Source organism: Triturus cristatus, chromosome 2_1, assembly GCF_964204655.1.
Source record: "Triturus cristatus chromosome 2_1, aTriCri1.1, whole genome shotgun sequence".
Lineage (NCBI taxonomy): Eukaryota > Metazoa > Chordata > Amphibia > Caudata > Salamandridae > Triturus > Triturus cristatus.
In genome coordinates this window covers 407,438,022-407,445,735 of record NC_140581.1, presented here as the reverse complement: position 1 = coordinate 407,445,735, position 7,714 = coordinate 407,438,022, and the positions used below count along the sequence as shown (strand labels likewise).

The window sequence follows — 7,714 nt, the reverse complement described above, 5'->3', positions numbered from 1 at the left end:
CGCTTACCGTACGCGTACGGTAAAAAATGTAAAAAAAAAACACTATCCACACTCTCCCCACCCCCTGTGCTTTCGGTGGCCGAAGGCCACCAAATGTGCAGGGCTCACTCTAATTGTGGAAAACCACAATATTTTAAACAAAAATAATAAAAGAAAAAATTAACAACACTCTCTCCACCCCGTGTGCAAATGGTGCCCGAAGGGCACCATTTGTGCATGACTTATAAAAATTACGAAAAATTAAAATATTACCTTTCAAAACGAAGTGCATCATATGTCCTCCATGTGCGCACGGTGCGCGAAGCGCATCGTGCGTACATGGCCCATCCTGCGTAAAGTGGGCGCGCGGTGCGCGAAGCGCACCGCGTGCTTACTGTGCGCGCACGGTGCGCGAAGCGCACCGTGCGCGCACGGAACGAACTTCGTTAAGTGGGCGCGCACGCCACGAATGGCGTAAAGTAACTTAGCATTTAAAAAACCGTACAAATTCACTGAAAAAACCATAGGTTTCACACACGTTATAGTTAGGAATTAGCATTTAAAAAACCTTGCAAATTCACTGAAAAAACCATAGGTTTCACACATGTTATAGTTAGCGGAAATTTTACTGATAAAAAACCAGTGAAATTCCCCCGTTATAGTTAGTGCAGGCAACTATAACTCACGCGACCGCAATCTTCTGCTGATGACATATGTGTCTTTATGAAAAAAAAATATTTGAAATATATGTATAGCTAAAAATGTATGGAAGAAGACATGGGCAAATAAGTGTCTAAATACAGTATTAGCATCAGCAGAGGATTGCGGTCGCGTGAGTTATAGTTGCCTGCACTAACTATAACGGGGGAATTTCACTGGTTTTTTATCAGTAAAATTTCCGCTAACTATAACATTTGTGAAACCTATGGTTTTTTCAGTGAATATATATATATATATATTTTTTTTTGACCGAGTTTCCAAAAGTTCAGTACAACTGTGATGGAGCAAAAGCTGGATACAGGAGTCACGCAGACCCGCTGGCAGTACCTTAGATTTGTCGAAGCTCAGGGACGATGCGTTGAGCAAAGGAGGGGATGCGTAGTTTCTGAAGTCGGGCAAAGTCAGTGATGCGTCAATGTCAAGAGTGCCGTGCCTCCGGCCGATGTATTGATGCTGAACCGCTGGGTTGTAGGCGATACGTTGGTATGAAGATGCAAAGGGCAGGGAATGCATTGGGGATGGTGCGTCGCAGACTTTGGCAATGCAGTGTCCCAAGACTTGCTGCATTGACAAAGTCGGGCTGCATTGCAAGTCGTTTGTTGCGTCGCACAGTCGGCAGGCGGTGTCCATGACTTCGGTGCAGGCAGCGGCGATCTGTAGATATCGCAGAGAAATGCACCAGTTCCGATCGATGATTCGGTTTCAGTGCGTTGGTTTCTTGGGTTGCAGCACCAAACACTCACTTCTAAGTGCTGAGAACTGGATCTGGCCCAACTTGGCAGAGTAGAACTCACAGAAGAGGAGCCCAGGTGCTGGTAGCAAGATTCAGGTGAAGTATTTGATATCCGTGAGACTTCAGAAACAGGAAGCAAGCCCAACAAACTCTTGGAGAACCTTTAGAGATGCAGGATCAAGTCCAGTCCTCTCCCTCCCAGGCAAGAAGAAGCCGGCCAACACAGCAATGCAAGCAGCAAGGTGACTGTCCCTCCTGGCAGCACAACAGCTCTTTTTCCTGGTAAAATGTCCTCAGTTCCAGATGTGTTCTGAGTATATTGTGTCAGAGATCCACTACTTATACACATTTTAGCCTTTGAAGTTGGGAGACTTCAAAGAAAGGTCTTTGTAGTGCACAATACTGTCATGCCCCGTGATTACAGCTCCGCGACGCTACAGTATATAAAGAATCTCGAAGCAAGCAAACGCGCTTAGCGTTCTTGATTCGAGTTCCTGTTCCGTCCTGACGCTTAGCTGCCTGACTTCCGGTCGGGTGTTTCCAGTTTCCGTCTGCGTTCCCGAGAACGAAGGTGGCTGGCTGTATCGTTTGCCGCTTTCTCCCTCCTTCGCCCTGCCTTCAGCTATACCACAGCTAGCAGGTCGAATATTGCCTCATTATCTTCTCCTCCAAGAGAGAGAGGGTATCCCCGCGTTCCTGGCTATCTGTTCTCGTTCTCTGTGGCAAGTACCCTAGCTGTGCTTCATCCTTCACTCGGGCTGTCATTACCAGTCGGAGATTCTCTACTTCGTATTATACTCCACATATTATTTCCAGTCCTTCCTTTCCTCATTTTTCTACACCTCCGTTAATCCCTACGGGTGGCACTCCAATCCAGTGACGAATAGTGATCCTTTTACGGACCAGGGGTTATTTAGACACGTGTTGCCATTAGTGTGGGTGCTTCCCTTCCAATTAACATCTCTAAAGCATCCAATCGTCCCCCTTGGGATTGTTGCGTGGATCACTGTGCTGAATCTTCGTCCGACAGAATCACGGTAACAGCGCAAAGCGCTGCTTTATTTGTCAATAGATGTTTAATATAAATGAGAAAGAAAAGTAAGGGAGGATTTTTGATTGTGTTGACAGGTTGTGATATATGTCATAGTAGAACAAATAACCTCCACAGTGATCCCAAGGCAAGGTAGAATCCGGGCAGTCAATAGTCCTTCGACAGAACTACTGGGGGTAAGCCTTATATACAGAAATCAGATTGGACACCAGTTGTGGTTATTACTCCTGTGTAACGTTGTATTCTCCTTTACGTAGGATATTACAATAGACTCCTTGAAGCCTTCACTACACCACTTTAGATGTCACCTCTAAGGGGTAGGTAAGAGCAATAGCTGAGTTCTGTTGGGTGGTTGTTCATATGTAATAGTATTCACACAGTCTTTATTTTACAGAGTGTGATCGACGTGTGAAATCCCTTTATTCAGTCCCAGACGTCAGTTAAGCCAGTTGAAGTGCGAACCCGTCTTCCCTTGTTTTGTTTCCCTGTTTTCCCCCGGCGCGTCTTCCGGATCTCTAGAGTCTGATAGAGTCGGAAGACTGCTGGGGAAGGCTGGGGTATTCTCATCAGGTTCCTGACGCTCCTGCGGAACTACTGGCAACCCTTACAAATACCCTGCCCAGACACACTACAGGGGGCTATATAAACAAAAGGAAGGTGCACTCGACACAAGAGTCATACAGAACCATAATTGTTGTCCATTAATATTTCAAGTTTATTCCAGATGGGTAAACAAAGACGGCAAACAGCCAACGCGTTTCGTCCCTTTTGCCAAGGAACTTCTTCAGGGCTGTGAGAATAACATAAGAGGACACAATTGTAGTACGACAACCAACGGAAATACACAACAAATACTCAAATATATAAAGACCAAAACAAGAACAAAACATACAAAAATACATATAGCATATTTACAAAACAAACACTACATATATTTAGTTTAATATAAAAAGTTTTTTTATATAGACATTTTAGTATAAAAGCGAACACCCAATAAAGGAATTCCTGAATAAACAACCTCAGTTATCTTGCCCCACTTGTTTTCCCTTTTGTTTATATATCAAGTTTGTACATGATTGTTTCAAGATTGAAAAATTCATCAATCCAAACAAAAAGAAGGCAGAATTTGTTATATCTAGCCTTAAAGGGCAGAGCAAACTGAAATGAACCTTCAAGAATTTTGAAAGGTTTTGGTACAAATATTTTTCAGAACAGATATTTTTAGTAAAAAGGAGAGAAAAAGGAGAGAGAGAGAGAGAGAGAGAAAAGGAGAAAAAATAACACCAGAAATCGGGAGATATATAAGATCAATATCAATGCATATAAGTCTGAACTTAGATAAAATCAATATCAATACCTACTCCATAATAATAAAATTATGTATATAATCTCACCTAAAGATCAAAATGATACGATTAATCTGGCAAGGGCAAAAGCAAAATAGCCTTAGGTGAAAAGTCCATTTGTCGCAGAATGTTCAAGACATGTGTATCCAAGTCTAATAATCCGAACAACAAAAGATGGACAAATGCAGATTATATTACATCTGTCACATGACTATACAAGAGTGAAGAACATTCTTAAAAAAGAATCAAAAGATACTAAACCGCGAACATTCACATTTAGCGGAAACACGAAATGCCGAAAGTGTTGTCATAACAGGCATCCGTCAGAGAAGCAAAAACACCAAAAACATATATGAACATTAAATCATCACATATCTCATGCCACTCATATAAATAAATCCTCAATTAAAATTTCTTATAAATTCCTTATTTTAAATGAATCAAAAAAGGTGATAATACTGAAAATAAGGAAAAAAGTGAAACGGAAAGAATGGAGGATATCTCACCAGATACAGATATAATTTCAGAGGTAACTTCCGTATTCAAGCTGAATCATAGCAGCATGAGAGATAGTGTCCTAGAGATTTCTAGATTACTGGGGTACAAGGTTTCATGGTAATTTTAATCCCAATCTGTAGACAAAAAACAAATGAACAGTACTTTTAAGTAGTAGCCCATCCATGGCCATTATGTCCAGATCCCCATTGGACATAAGTCCACGTTTTTCTGGACATCCCAGTTATAACCACTAGCTCAGACAAACAAAGTACGCAGCATAAGGATTGGCAAGTAAACGTTATACGCAGTTCGCGGCAAATTTTAAAACAGCACTAGTGCAACATAGCAAATGCACCCTAACCCTCCAGGTTATAGTCACTGACTTGTAAAGGTACAAAACGCCAGCATGATAACTGACAAGCAAACATTACCCGCAATTCGCGGCAAGTTTTTAAAGGCTTCCCGGGTGCAACATCACAGACGCATCCTACGTAATGACGCGCCATCAACGAAAAGAAACATAGAAGAAGGCCTATATGTAAACTCATTCTCATACAGTCGCCATCTTTCTATGGGTAAACGACATACGATCTTCAGGTACAATGCGGATTACGGATTAAGTTTACATTGTAATCCAATTAGATACAATCTAAAAATGAGCTGGCAGAACCCTAATGCATAGGTTGGAAAAACTAGTAAGGTGAAACATGACCTGGTGGAATCCCGGTGGTTTCGGGTGCAAACTGGATAGGCGAGACACTGATGAATCCTTAAGCACCAGGTGCACCTTCCCCATATGTAATCAGTAGTTGTCTCTTGTCCTACATCGCTGGTTCTTTTCTGAGCTCTGCTTGGCTATCCTCACTCAAATGTAATCGCCTCGGAAGATGGTAAGATGTTGATTTCCTGGCAGGTTCTATAAAAAAACTGGACACAAGTCAAAGACTGAGCACAGCTGAGCCTTTTTAGAAGGTTGCGCTCAGTGGCTGCAGTGGTTGAAGTGCACTTGACGTCGAAAAGGAGAACTTTTGTTCTTTTTATGGAGCCGTGATCATGGACGGTCAGAATTTCTTTACTAGGGCGTCTTTTCGCTGATGAAGAATAATTGATATCTTGAGGTGCAGGCAAGTGACCATGGGAAGCTCAGTCAGTACTGATAGAAAAGATTCACACACAAACATAGTAATGCACTTAAACTGAATGTTACCCTTCGCTCCCTGAAAAGCACATCATGTTAATGAGGTTACTGGTAAGCAGCACAGCTCAACAGGGGGTGCCAGAAAATATCATGAAAAAAAGACTTCTCATACTTTTGGCAGGTCAAGTTGTTTGGTGTGCAGGCAAGTGCAAGAAAGAAGGGCACAGTAGAGTGCGATGGGAGTCAAGCAAGGTACATCATCGATGTACTGAGAGGTCCGTGAACCGCAGGGGACGTTTTCACTAAGCAGGGCACAACACTGGCAGGGCAGAAAATCTACTGTGCGGGAAGCTGATAAGGGTGGTTTAAATAGAATATAAGTGCTACTGTGGTGTGACAGGAGACTAGCATGGAACTGCAGTTAACTCATATTATTGGGATCTGTGAACCATGCAACGGAGTGGCAGCGGAAAGGCAAGTAAACAGGGTACATGTCAATGGCAAGACAAGATAGTGCGCTGGATACCTACTAGTGTAGTGTGAAAGGATCTGAACAAGATGGTGGTGTAAATTAGACTTATCACAGACAGTGAAGAGTGGAAAGGTCTCATAAGCCACATAGAGAGATATTGCTAAGCAAGAAATGTGCGCATTTTAAACAGATAATGTTCTTTGCTGGGAACCAGACTTGGTGGGCCGAATTATGATTGTAGCATGTTTGCCACCGCGTCCGTTCAGTGCAGTTATATATTCTTCTGCACTACTACCTGTGCTTTGGTGCACTCTGCTATAACACTACCCAGCACTAAATACACTTTAGGATTCAAATGCAGATAATATTTTTCATTTCTGCCAGATCTTCCACTCTATTGGGAGGAGATTTCAAATATCCTTTGCCTCCTCCACTGACAAACAATGCAATCAATGCAGATTTCCTTCTCTCACTTTTAAAATTGATACCGCACAGTGCAATAACCAGATAGCTAAAAAAACATTCTGCTGGATACATATATATATATATATATATATATATATATATATATTACCTACTGGCGGTCGCCAGTAGGTAGTTATAGTTAGGACCCTGTTTCCATAGGAAATCCGCAACATTCTATTTGGAATAACTTTGGCGCCGGTCGACGAATCCTTGCGAAATTTTCAAAATAGGTGGGGCGCTACGCTCCGCTCCTACCCTGAAAGTCTCGGGGGGATTCGTCAAGCAGGGGCCGAGAAAAAAGGGGGGTCCCAAAACGCGTTTTCCCCATGCATTTTTCCATAGGACCTTTAGACACAGCTACAGCCCGAACGGCTGAACAGAATTACTTGAAATTTGGCAGAGAGGTAGCCATAAGGTCAAGGAAGTGCCTTTTGCAGGTCTGGTGTAAATCTGTTCAGTATTTCCTGAGAAAATAGCATTTAAAAGCATATATATATGTGGGCGGAGCCTAACCACACATCTCATCCTGAGATCTGATTGGCTGTCAGCACTTCATCCAAGAAGTGTTGGCAGCCATCTTGGGACCAATATACATGATAGCACCTCATTAAAAAGCATTGCAGTTAATAGAAGGTTTTAAGACTTTAGTTACATTATAAATCATTTGTTGATGGTACCATACTCATTTTAGGAATTGTGGTATGTTCTAAGGTGATTTCACCATGTGAAAAAGCCTTCTGCTGGGATATCATGATTGAGAGAAAAATATTTTCTCATGCTTTTACCACAGAGGTTTGGAAGGTGATCTATAGGCTAAACTGAGAGCTTATTTTCTGTAAATTCACATTATCTTTCTCAGTCATGTGAGAATGAAGTCTGACATTCTCAGTAAAACATGTACATCCAACAAGGGCAGAGACTGTCAGTTGATTCCTTTGTGTTCTACTGCAGCTTCCCAGAGTGTTCCAAAGAACTACTAGAGCGCGCCCCCAACAGGCATCTCCAGTATGCGCCAGGGAGCTGCGCTGCAGCCAGGTGTTCTGAGGCCAAGCCCCTTTTTACACCTCTCTGCAACGCAGCTCTGTGGCGCTTACTGGAGGTACCTAGTGGTCTAGTTTGACCCTAGGGACCCTTAGGATTCAAGGGGACTTAATCTCTCAACTTAGAACAGCCACAGGGCGCGTTTACACAGTGGTGAAGGGAGGGGACGGGGCCTGAGGTGACGTGTGCAAACACGCACTATGGCACGTTTTAAATTGGGGATATAATTTCCCTTCAATACTGAGGGCCCCTGGGGGCTAACTAGCCCACC

The 7,714-nt window shown here is 42.7% G+C and overlaps 1 long non-coding RNA gene across 1 annotated transcript; it reads right to left on the bottom strand.

Moving 5' to 3' along the window:
* Positions 1 to 3,183: 3,183 nt before the first annotated feature.
* LOC146865380 (uncharacterized) lies at positions 3,184 to 4,454 on the bottom strand. The gene is made up of 3 exons (XR_014976626.1): positions 4,336 to 4,454; positions 3,878 to 3,981; positions 3,184 to 3,273 (listed from the first exon to the last, which is right to left on the bottom strand). It is a non-coding gene; the product is annotated as an uncharacterized LOC146865380 (long non-coding RNA).
* Between the last annotated feature and the right edge of the window lie 3,260 nt (positions 4,455 to 7,714).